Below are 12,152 nucleotides of genomic sequence, written 5' to 3' on the forward strand. Positions count from 1 at the left end.
TTAAACAGGAAACAGTTTTTAAAGATCCCTGGAGCATTCTCCACTGCAAAATCTATATATTTGTGTGTGAATTCATGCAGTCTCAGAGGCATTTTTAGTAGGAGTGTGAGAAAAGACTATTTTAATGACTAGTCACTGGCTGTGAAGCTCCCTGCTTCAGGAGACTAGTCTGGCATCTTCCCTGTGGTTGTTCTTCCACCAAGCAAACACCTTTTTCTTCAGACAGGCCCTTGCCATTTAAGCTGCCTTGCTGTGAAAGGAGATTTTAACTGTGAGACCTCAGTTTTATTGCTTTCTTTTCACTGTGTTTTCATCAAATTTTATGTTTTCACTGTATCAGATTTTAGTTTGACACTATTAGTTGCCTTGGGTTCCATTCTTCAGGAAAAATACAAAGCCCAATAAACCAACCAACCAACCAACCTAAGCTCTGTAAACTCACAGAGAGATCTCTTGTTGCTGAACCTCCTTCTCAAAGAGCCTCATCCCATGAGGCAGGCAAAATGTAATAGCTCCAGGATATAACTTCTACAGTGGTTGTTTCCCACATGAGGTCACGGTTCTTCCCCTATGGTCACATTTTAAAAGCAATCATTTTTACTAGTACAAAAAACCTGTTATTGACCCTTTCCATTTCTGTTGCACTACCATTTCCTGTTCAATTGAGCTATTATGATAATTTGGGGTGGTCAGTGGGCATGTGCTTTGGGTGGGAGATCCAACTAATGGAGATGAAAAGGGAGAAGAGGGAATTTGGAAACAGAGCCCCCTCCCTGCCGCAGATAGCTCTTGATTGATTGATGGCTGGCTAGCTACTGCCTGTCAAAGTGGGGTATCTGGAGATGGGGACTAAGAAGAGAATAACAATGGGAGTAGAGGCTTCTATGTGTGTGTGTGTCGAAGAGAGATGGCAAAGGGAGGCCAGCAAGGAGATGGTGGGGGAAGGGGGCAAGGAAAAGTTCAAAAGGAGCAAAGCATCCCCTTTGGTGATCAGGAAAGAGGGTTCAAGGTGTACACACACTGTAGGAAGCACCCACTTGCATGCCATCATATTAAACACATACACACATGTAGACTTGCCTACATGTATCTCTCTCTTTCTACCTTTCCCATTTGGCTGTGTTGGCCCAGCTGAACTCTAGCAACCAAAGCCCTGGCAGCATCTTTGCCGCAGACCAGACACATAGATCAGAATCAGACGAGTAAACAAGAAGGGAAGATGGGCAAGCAGTGACTATAGAATGTTCTCTTTCCCCCTGACATTTTTCAGAAAGAAGAAAAGAACCCATGAAAAGGAGAGATCTTGGAGGAGGTAGTGGGTAGGCAGTTTATATGTGACGATGTCTTGGTGCAATTCATGCTTTACTCATGGAGTTGGTCTGAAAGTGCAGAAGGAAAGAGACCAATTCCATGTGAAAAACATTTTTACAGTCAGCACAGTCGTAATAGGAGCTTCATGTGCTAAGGCTCTTAATGAACACCAACATCAGTAATTCTTCCATACCAGAGCTTAGAAGAAACTCTGTGATTACTTAGAATAATTCATTTAATGTAGGCAAAACCAAGAACCTGCTTTATATTAAGCCAGATTGTTTGTACTTTACTGTGACCTACACTGTAGATCTCGAAGGTCTTGGGCAGAAATATGTCTTTCCCATCACCTCCCTTTTCCCTGGAGATGCCAGGGCTAGAACCAAGTACCTCCTGCATTCAAAGCAAATCCTGTGCCACTGGGATAACCTGCATCTTTTAACTTTTAAATACGGTTCAGCTATTTCCATATTCAACATCTCTCTTATATTTAAAGTGGCCATTTAAAATTCTCACCAATACTCCACATTATGTTATATAATGAATGCATAAATGGACTGCCAGCTCACTTGCATGTAAAACACTTATTAATTTATTAATAAAGATTCTCCTCTTCCAAGTGCTGTGATTCCCAAAACAATATTTTTGTTCAGTTGAGGAGGCTCTGAAATCTGAATGTTTGGCTATACATCTTAGCATCTGGCCCATGTACATGAGACAAGACACAAGGAGAATTCTGACATTCAGTCCCACAGTTTCAACATAAGCATCGGGCCAGGTGGAAGGATTGAAGGAAGCTGACGAGCAGATGTTCTAGGCAAGAGCTGTTCCGGTGAGGAAAAAGACAGAGATAGAATCAAACTGGGCAAGGAGGGAGGGGAAAAAAATCTCCAAACCCAATAAATTATACATTGCCTCATTAGAAGGAAAATGTTGTCTAGATGAAAAGGGGCAGAAAGCATGACCTTACTAGACATCTTGGCTGGTGCAGGGAGAGGCGGATCCTTAAAAAGGATCTGTTCTCCCACCCACACAGGGATTAATTGGCCATTTTCCCAGCTGTGCAGAGCTAGATCTCATGACTGGTAGAACCTGGCAAGGAGTCAAAAGGCTAGTTTCAAATAAAGGATACTTTCTCCTACTCTCAGCTGGTTCGAGCTAAGATTAGCCTGAGGAGATATCAAGCCTTGGTAGCTGTTGACTCAGAGTTGGGCAAAAAGTACATGCTGGCCTGCCATCAGTGAATTCAGACAACCAGTAAACTTTTCTTTCTTCTGAGGACAAACATATAAAAAGGGACTTTGGACTGAACCATCTTCGAAAATGCTGGTTCTCTGAAGTCCACAGTCATTTATTCAGAGTGAATGAAATGGAAACTCCAACTCACCCAAATCTCTCTCAGAGTTAAATTCATATTTCACCATGGGTACAGGGCTTCCACTCAAGCATGCCTACAGCTCACCATCACTTTTGCTTTAACTCATTAGTTTAGTTCTCTGCTGTATTTATAACCTAGCCCTTTCCCACCCGAAGAGCTCAAGAACACGGCCGAATTGCAGTGGTTCATCCCAACTGAAGTGGATCTGTTGGACCAGTGGAATTTAAGTGATGATTGACCACTGAATTAATGTGTCTTCTCTATCTGAAACTAGCCATTGAACTTAGGCCTATGTACATGCCTGAATCAGTGTTGTGTAAGTGGTTTGAATGTTGGACAAGGACAATGAGAGACCAGAGTTTCAGTCTCCACTATGATATGGAAATCTATTGGGATGCCTTGAGTAAGTTATACTGGGGCCCCATTATATCCCATGGGATTGTGTATTTGTAGATTGATGAGGCAATAAAGCTCTTGCTGAAAATTCTAAATGCTTCTCACTGAACTGCAAATCACAGGATTCCAAGAGATGCAGTTAAAGTGGTATATAGCATCACTATTGTTAAAGTACCTAATAATTGCTATCATATTATATGCAATTCTGTGATGAGACAACTCTTTCTGGTTCAGCTCTGCCTTGGATCTGAACTGGAGCCTATCAAGTCATTGCCACATACCATTTCATGACAGGTGTAACTGTTATTGCTCTGGGAACAGTGAATCTATTTTCAGTTTTCCAGACCCTTCTCCTTTAACAATGACAGGAGCCAGGTAGGTAGTGGAAGCTTGGCATTAGTGGTATCGTGTGCTCTTGCACACTCTCTGTTTGTCTTCTTTCTTGCCTTCCTCAACCATCTAAAGCACTTACCCCATGGGAACCTTGCATTTTTCAAATGGTTTTCTCTTATCACATCTCAGTTTGTCTCCCCTAATGAAGAAGCAGGCTGATGTAGAGGGTGATTATCCACGAAGTGATCCATGTTAGCAATCTTACCTATTCAGGCCTTAAAAAGGAAGCTGCATAGATTCTCTCTTGAAGTGACTGTGTAGATCAGCTCTTACATTAATCTCAGTTCAGGAGGAAAAGGCAGGTCCAGGTGGGGGAATACACTGCAGCTGGTTTTTATTTCCACCTGATGAAATAGACTCTGGACTAAGACAGCTTATGTTGCAATAGATTTGTTTTAGTTTATATCTCACCTTAAGGCTGGAATGATTAGCGGTCCCACTGATTTTAAAAGGCAGGTCAAACCAGTTCTAAAATGCTTACTTGCAGTCTTCTTTCTCAAATACATTCAAAAGCTACCAAATAATTTTCTATCAGCCTCCGCCTGGAAGCCAACATGGTGCCGTAGTTTGATTTCCCATGAAGTGATTCATGTTAGCAATCTCATCTCAGGTCTCAAGAAGGAAGCTGCAATCCATACTGTCTTAAAGTGACTGTGTAGATCAACTCTAACATTAATCTCACTCAGGAGGCTGGGGTTCCAATGCCTGGTTAGCCATGGAAACTCATTGGGTGACCTTGGGCAAGTCACACTCTCTCAGCCTCAGAGAGAAACAAAGACAAACTTCTCATCTGTACAAATGTAGCCAAGAAAAAAACGGTGATAGATTCCCCATAGGGTTGCCATAATTCAGAAACAATATGAAGGCACACAACACCTTCAATAATACTGAAGTCATGTGCAAGAAGCTGCCAGCCATCTAAGGCTATTTGGCAATAATATTTACAGATTAAAACATATAAACATCCAGAAATATGGGCTCATTTTTTATTTCATACAGATCTGAAGGAATTACATTATAGGTTATGTTTTTTAAAGTTCCATATACCTGGGTCCAGATTTTGTAAGATGATATTCCTGTGATAATACAGTGGTTTTAATACCTTCTGTGTCACCAAGAAGAATTTACCCTAATACAAGAGTGGGAATTGTTTGGACTTTGGGTTGCTGAAGTATTACAACTCCAAGCATTCACCAATTGGGATGTTGACTGTGTTTTTTTGGTTTTTTGTTTTTTTTTGGGGGGGGGGGGGGAATTGCAGCCCAACAACATTTAACTAGCTATACACTTTACACACCTGTTTTAAAAGATGGGACATGGTTAAATAAATAGAAACATTCATTAGCAATGTATCCCTTGAAGAACTGTATTGGAAAAAGGGTAGACAGGAATTCGAGACTGGAAATACAAATTTTGCACACACATTGGCGGCTTTCTACTTCTGTTTCTGTCTTTAGGCATTTAGTCATACCTCTAATCAATGCTACACAAATTGCATATTGACCCCTTTTTTCTTCCGCTAGATCCTTACCTTGTTTCTGCATCAAAATAGATAGAAGTAAGACTCCAAGTAAAGCAGTGGTGTGGAACCTATGCCCCTGGGGTTGTGGGGTTCACACTTCTAATAAAATCTGTAGGTGAAACAGAGATGAAAACATGCATATTTATACTCTATTCTTATTGCAGGTTTGGGAATTGGGGATTTTAACCCAACATCTAAGTCCTTATGCTTGAAACATTCTGGCAGATGTCCTCTTCTGAGCTGTTTTGATTGAGACATAAATGAATAAATAGATTTCTATATTTATTATCAGTATTATCTATATACATGCTCACTCTCCACTAAGAGTCATTTTATGGGAGACAATTTTTTTTCTCTTCGCCTGTACTTCATTAGTTATTCTCTAAGCCCACAGGTTTCCATGACAGCAAGCAAAGGAACAAAGTAGAATCGGGTTGCTGTGCTGTTGGAAAATCCACCCTTTATGTTGACTTCATTCTTTCATTGGTATTTCAAGATGACCTTTTCACCTTACAAAAAAAACCCTTAATTTTTTTTTAAAAAAAGGATCTGCAGATTTCTCACACATTTAATGCACAATCATCTCTTCCTAGCCCTCTACAAATCTGTTGGACTACAGACGGTATTATCCCCAGCAAGGCAGTTATACACTTCGCAGATTCTCTGGGAAGATATTTATGTTTCAAAATAAAACAGAGAATACAACTTTCTGGGAATGTGAAAAACAAGGAGCATATTGCAGAGACTTATAATGACATTTTTGCATTTTTACCTTTTAAACAGTGATTGCTTGGCCACAAAGAATTTTTACCTAAGTATACAAATAGAGATGCATCCACTACATGCAAATATTATTTTTCTCTCATGTGTATAATATGGCATGCTCAGAGAAATTGGTTTTCTAGGTAGGTAAGCATTTTAATTTCTATATCTCACCCCAAATATTCATTATGTATCCCCTTCAGGTTTTTCTTCCTTGATCAGGAAGAGAAAACTTTTTGACTTGTAAACTTTTAGACTACAAAAGGTCCTTAACATTAATCAGTAAAAAGAAATATGGAGCCCCCGGTGGCACAATGGGTTAAACCCTTGCACTGGCAGGGAGTGGAGTGAGCTCCTGTCTGTCAGCTACAGCTTCCCATGCAGGAACATGAGAGAAGCCTCCCACAGGATGACAAAACATCCGGGTGTCCCCTGGGGAACGTCCTTGCAGATGGCCAATTCTCTCACACCAGAAGCAGCTTGCTCCTGACATGAAAAAAAGTAAAGAGAAATGACCAAAACAAGTTTAATTTTTCATGAAAGGGTTACAAAGTCTAAACTAGGCTTGAGATCCTGCATTGTCAGGTGTATCTATAACATGTATGACAATGTAGCTCCATCACTGTAGCTGCATCTCCTGATTTTACCTTCTGCAAATCCACTTTTAGAAGCCAGGCGGTCGTGCCAACCAAAGGAGTTGCTAAGTGCTAGACATCTACACTGATCACCTACCATGGAACAGGCCAAGGCCAGCTCTGTGATAGCCAAATACATCACATAACTGATTCAGGGTAATGCTGGGCAAGACTATCTTAATGCTCCCTTTCTCAACATTAACCATAGTTGGGGAATAGTCCAAATTTTGGCCCAGAATTTGAAGAATCCCCTGACTTCAGGTCTGTCTGAACAGCTGGACAAGTTCCAGAATAGAACTGACGACTATTCTCACTGCCATCCCATGTTTCCTGAGTCCTGGAAGCCTAGGAACACAAGATGGCACTTACTGTTCCATCCCATCATCCATGTCACTATTTAGTGTGACATCTTTCCCAATTTCAGCTAAAATGAACTCTTGGAAGCCCCTTGGGATTGTATATTTCTTTAGTCTGCTTTGACAAAGGAGATATTGGAAACAGTTTTCACTTCTGGTAAACTCATTTCCATTTTTTCCATTCCAGGACAAAAACTATGGTTGGAGTATCCCATAGTCTACTCTTCTCATATGTAAGCAAGTGTAGGATGAAGCCTGAGGACTGCTGTATCCATTGGAAATGGAGAAGCTTTACAGGCTATCTAGCCATCCAGGAGCCAGAAGAGAGGAACATATCACTGGAGCCGGACAAGGAGCTGGCCTAATCAAGGAGGGGCAATAGACTGCTTACTCCTGAGTGAACTGTTAAAGATGTTACTGATTCAAATTTGGCATGTGGAAAGCATTACGATTCCAGTGCAGTATATTACAGTTAGGTGTTGCATTACCAAGGTAAATTCAGGGCAGTTCTGGGTCTGAATAATCTGAATTACAGCTGGGTTATTTGGATTATGTAGACAACTGCTTATAGAAAGGTTTAAAGCTTCCCAAATTGCTGGGTAGTTTTCTTGTTGTTGTTGTTATATGCTTACAAGTTGGTTCCAGTTTTTGATGACTCTGGCCAGGATCCCAGCACAGCCCCCCTCCCCAACACAGCTATTTCTGTATTGTTGCGGAGGAGGTGAGCCCGAACATCCTACTATTTTGCTGTTACTGAATGCACTGTGACAGACCTCTGCAGAAACCTCATGCTGGCTGCATATTATCTTTGCAGTTCATCCAAATATGACAAAATAGCTGGATATGTCCCCAGTGATCCCCACCCCCATGTCAACACTGATATAGCTCAGTTGCAGAGGCGGTACTACTGGCAATGTGAGCTCAGGGAGGATTTTAGCCATTGCATGGTTAGAACAGAATTCTGAAATGCACAACAAATCTAAAAGTGAATTGGGTGGCATAAGTCCAATTTACACCATCATAATTCAGTAACTGGATACCAGTTTCTATCCTAGGATTTTCTTGGCAAGATTTATTCAGAGAGGTATGTCATTTCCATGGAGCCTCCGATAGCTCAATGTGTTAAAGTGCTGAGCTGCTGAACTTGCAGACCAAAAGGTCCCAGGTTCAAACCCGGGGAGCGGAGTGAGCACCTGCTGTTAGCTCCAGCTTCTGCCAACCTAGCAGTTCGAAAACATGCAAATGTGAGTAGATCAATAGGTACCGCTCCGTCGGGAAGGAAACAGTGTTCCATGCAGTCATGCAGGCCACATGACCTTGGAGGTGTCTATGGACAACGCCGGCTCTTCGGCTTAGAAATGGAGATGAGCACCAACCCCCAGAGTCGGACACAACTGGACTTAACATCAGGGAAACCTTTACCTTTACCTATGTCATTTCCTTCCTCTTGGCTGAGACTGTGTGATGTACCCAATGTCACATCAAGGTCTTCCATAGTTGATCAGGAATTTAAATTCTGCTCTCCCCAAAGCCACTACTTAACCATATGTAACACATAAAGAGTTTGAAACACCCCAAAGATTCGTTGAGAGAGAAAATCCTTGGTTTTCTAAATACTTTGTATCACATATTGAAGTAAACCACCAGCATCTATGATCTTATTATATGTCCTCAGGTCAACTCCAACTTATGGCAACACTATCATAAGGTTTTCCCAGAAAGATTTATTCAGTTAAGGTCACCCAGTGGATTTACATGGCCAAGTGGGAATTCAAATCCTGGTCTCCCAGAATGTAAGACCAGATGTAAGACCATCCCTGATTTTGGCCAATGCCTCCTAAACCCCTGATTGTAGAAAGTGCTCTACTCTTGTTGTTATGTGTCATCAAATTGTTTTTGACTTATGGCAACCATAAGACAAACCTATCACAGGGTTTGTTTCAAGGGTTTTGCTTTTGCCTTTCTCTAAGGTTCACTTTGCAAGTGTGTGACTTGCAATGGTTTCCATGGCTCAGGGGAAATGTGAAACTAGGTTTTATGCAACACTAAAACCACTACACCACACTGAATCTACTTTCACTTTAGTGAGAGGTAATGCAAAGTTACTTAGCTAGTAACACAGTTTACCCAGATGTCAGTTAAAAGCAGAGAAATACTATGACATGGACAGCTGGAGAGATCTTGTGGAAATTGGGACTACAGATTCAGCATTTCTGTTCCTTGCTGCCAAGAGAGTGAATGCATTCAAGCCTACACTTTTACGGTTCTGAAAAAAGGAAAAGCCAAATGCCTATCAATGTATTATCACTAAAAATATCTGTCATAGTCCTACATTTGCTTAATTACCTCAGAACTGTCACTGTTTTCTGGCTTCCATCACCCATTTTTGCTTAACATATGGACTTTGTTTCCGAGTCATGAATAAGCATCTAAACATTTCCACATGCCAAATGTTATTTCCATATATATATATATATATATATATATATATATATATATATATATATATATATATATACTTTCCCTGCTTCCCTGAGGTTGAAACCATTCCTTTGACATCAGTGTGGTAAAAACAGATGGATGAGGGTTTATTTTTATTTTTTTAATGGCAACATTCTGCTAAACCCACAGAAAGTGCTATTTGAAGAATTTAGATGCATGCCAAAAAAAGAGACATTTGTCTGGAATAGAAATGTATTTCTAAAAGTCAAATGTGGGATCCTGGAAAAGAAATACATGAGGATGTGAAGGTGTTCATTAATAGTAGGAGTGGAGGGAGTCAGAATATGCCAGCTATCTCCCACAGGGACAATGGGAATTGTAACCCAACACATTTTGAAAATGCCAAGTTAGTTGCCTCTGAAGAGCCCATAAGGATAGAGCAGCAGAACCCTGGGGGAAAATTCAAAGATATGTGTGATGATAACTCGTGGAGGTCCATAACTTCTATGGGGAAAAAGTGCAACCGATAAAATCTTGATTGCATAACTCATGAGACAGTGGTTGGTTGCCAAGACACTAATCCCAATAAAATGTGCAAAACAAAGCCTGTTCCAATGCACAGCAAAGGGCTGTGAGGAGAGACATCACAGAACAGAAGAAGAAAACCTTTAACCTTGTTCACTGAAGTGGTTCTTAACATCCGTATTTTTACACACAAAGTATTTCGCAAACCTTACATCGATCATTTTTTAAACTTCAGCTCATTAGACATTTATATCTGACCTTTCCAGAGAGGAGCTCAAGGGAATAGCCATTTTTTGTTCTCATAACAAACCTGAGAGAAGCATTGCATCTTTATAAGGCAAGTCTAAAAAACTCCCATGTTAGAAGGCCATACTAGTTCTCAGTTAAGAAGGCAATTTTCTGGTTTGAGGTAGAAGTTAGGAGGAGCAGTGGGGCTTTTATCATTTCCCCAGAGGCCAGGACAATTTCTATATAAGCAACTAAGGAAAACATGTTCCGCTTTATTAAGTTTAAGTTGTGTGTGTGTTGTGCATTTGCAAGTCATCTTCAACTTATGGTGTTCCAAAGCAACCATGTGGTTTTGCTCAAAGGATAGTTGTCTTTTTCTTCCTCTGAGGCTGAGTGTGCCATGCCCAAAGGAACCCACTGGATTTCCATGGTCATATTACAGGCAGTCCCCAGGTCACAAACATCCAACTTACAAATGATTCATAGCTAGGAATGAAGGTGAAACAAGAAGAAGAGAGGGAAATCTATCCCTCAGGTGGGAAATTCACTCCTGAAAGAGTTATCATGGAAAAAGGTGTCCCAGCTGAATCTTTAACATCAATCCTTGTTTCCACAACAAGCCAAACTTTCCGAAATCCAATTATCACAAGGAGAGAAAGTGCAATAAAATCTTCTGATCAGGGACACAGACAAAAAAACCCCAAAAAAACAAATGCCACAGGGTTGCTAACTCTTCCCTATGGTACCCAAAGTGTGTGTGTGTAGCTGGAGTTAAACTTTTAAAATGTACCTGTTCTGAATTACATGAAAATTCAGCTTAAGAACAAGCCTACAGAACCTATCTTGTTTGTAGTTTGCCTGTATTTTAAAGTCAGTGTTTATTCTAATTACAAGTAGATATTAAATTAGTTCAAAATACTAGTATATATTACTATTTTCCATATTACAATAGATCAGAAATAAGGCACATCACAACAAAGAAGTAAAAAAGATGACCATGAGATGGATGGATTCAATCAAGAAATCTTGGCACTGAGCCTTGTGCTTGATGGAAGAGGACGACATCCCAGGTATAAAAGGAGTGTTCTGAGGTCTCCAGTCTTTGGTTCCAGGTATAACGATAGCTGAGTTCCTCTGTTAGAACCTCGAAAGACCTGAGTTGATAACTATTGATAACTGAGAATTGTGGAGGCTTCTTGTTAATTACGTTGTCTTAAGTCAAAGCCAACCAATTCTTAGAGAGCTGTTCTCTGGGTAAAAAACCCAGCAATTTATTTATTTGTGCTTTTTTACTTTTACTGGGGTCTTGTGCCCCTAATTACAGCAAATGTGGAAGGCTCGTTGCAATGCCCTTTCCATCCATTTTTAAATAGCATATTGGTAGGTCAAAACCGCAGGTCAACCAGGATCATATTTAAATATGTTTGGAAGAGGAGTGTCTATCTTAACACAAAAGCTACAGCAAATCTCAAAGATGCTGGAACTCTTCTTTCCCCCATGTCATTATTAGAGTCTGGAGGTTTGGAAGAAGAAGCATGAAGAAAGAATCTGGGTCACGATAGTGTAGGATTTCACTAGGAGGTCAAACCCCTTATGGCATGAGGCCATCGTATATCTGTTTGGAATAAAAGAGGCCTGTTTCAAAGGCTTCTTTGACTTAGTATTCAGCAGCTCTACTAACTTGTTACTTCAGATCACACAGGAATACTATCTGATAGAACAAATGCAGGGAAAAAATAGGACATATTTTAAAAAGCCAGTTTAAGGACATAAGAGCCAAGCTATAGGTTTAGTTTCATCAATACGACCCATGTTTGGCCAGGTGACACCAGAGGGTTCATTTACACTGTAGAATGAATATAGTTTGACACCACTTGAATTGTCAAACTACAATCCCCAAGCTTCTATAGCATTGAGCCATAGCAATTAAAGTGGCATCAAACTTTATTAAATATACAGTGGAGATACACTCAGATGTATAGCCACCCAAACACATAGAATCAGAGAGTTGGAAGAGACCCCATGGGCCATGCAGTCCAACCCCCTGCCAAGAAGCAGGGAATCGCATTCAAAGCACCCCTGACAGATGGCCATCCAGCCTCTGCTTAAAAGGAGCCTCCACCACAATCCACAGCAGAGAGTTCCACTGCCAAACAGCTCTCACAGTTAGGAAATTCTTCCTAATATTCAGGTGGAATCTCCTT

General features: G+C 40.6%; 1 long non-coding RNA gene across 1 annotated transcript; it reads left to right on the forward strand.

Annotated features, from left to right (window-relative positions):
• Positions 1 to 3,110: 3,110 nt before the first annotated feature.
• On the forward strand, positions 3,111 to 11,961 carry LOC134297842 (uncharacterized). Its single transcript, XR_010004720.1, has 3 exons — positions 3,111 to 3,460; positions 6,941 to 7,245; positions 10,901 to 11,961. It is a non-coding gene; the product is annotated as an uncharacterized LOC134297842 (long non-coding RNA).
• Positions 11,962 to 12,152: the final 191 nt, after the last annotated feature.

This window comes from Anolis carolinensis, chromosome 3 (assembly GCF_035594765.1).
Source record: "Anolis carolinensis isolate JA03-04 chromosome 3, rAnoCar3.1.pri, whole genome shotgun sequence".
In the NCBI taxonomy this organism is placed as follows: domain Eukaryota; kingdom Metazoa; phylum Chordata; class Lepidosauria; order Squamata; family Dactyloidae; genus Anolis; species Anolis carolinensis.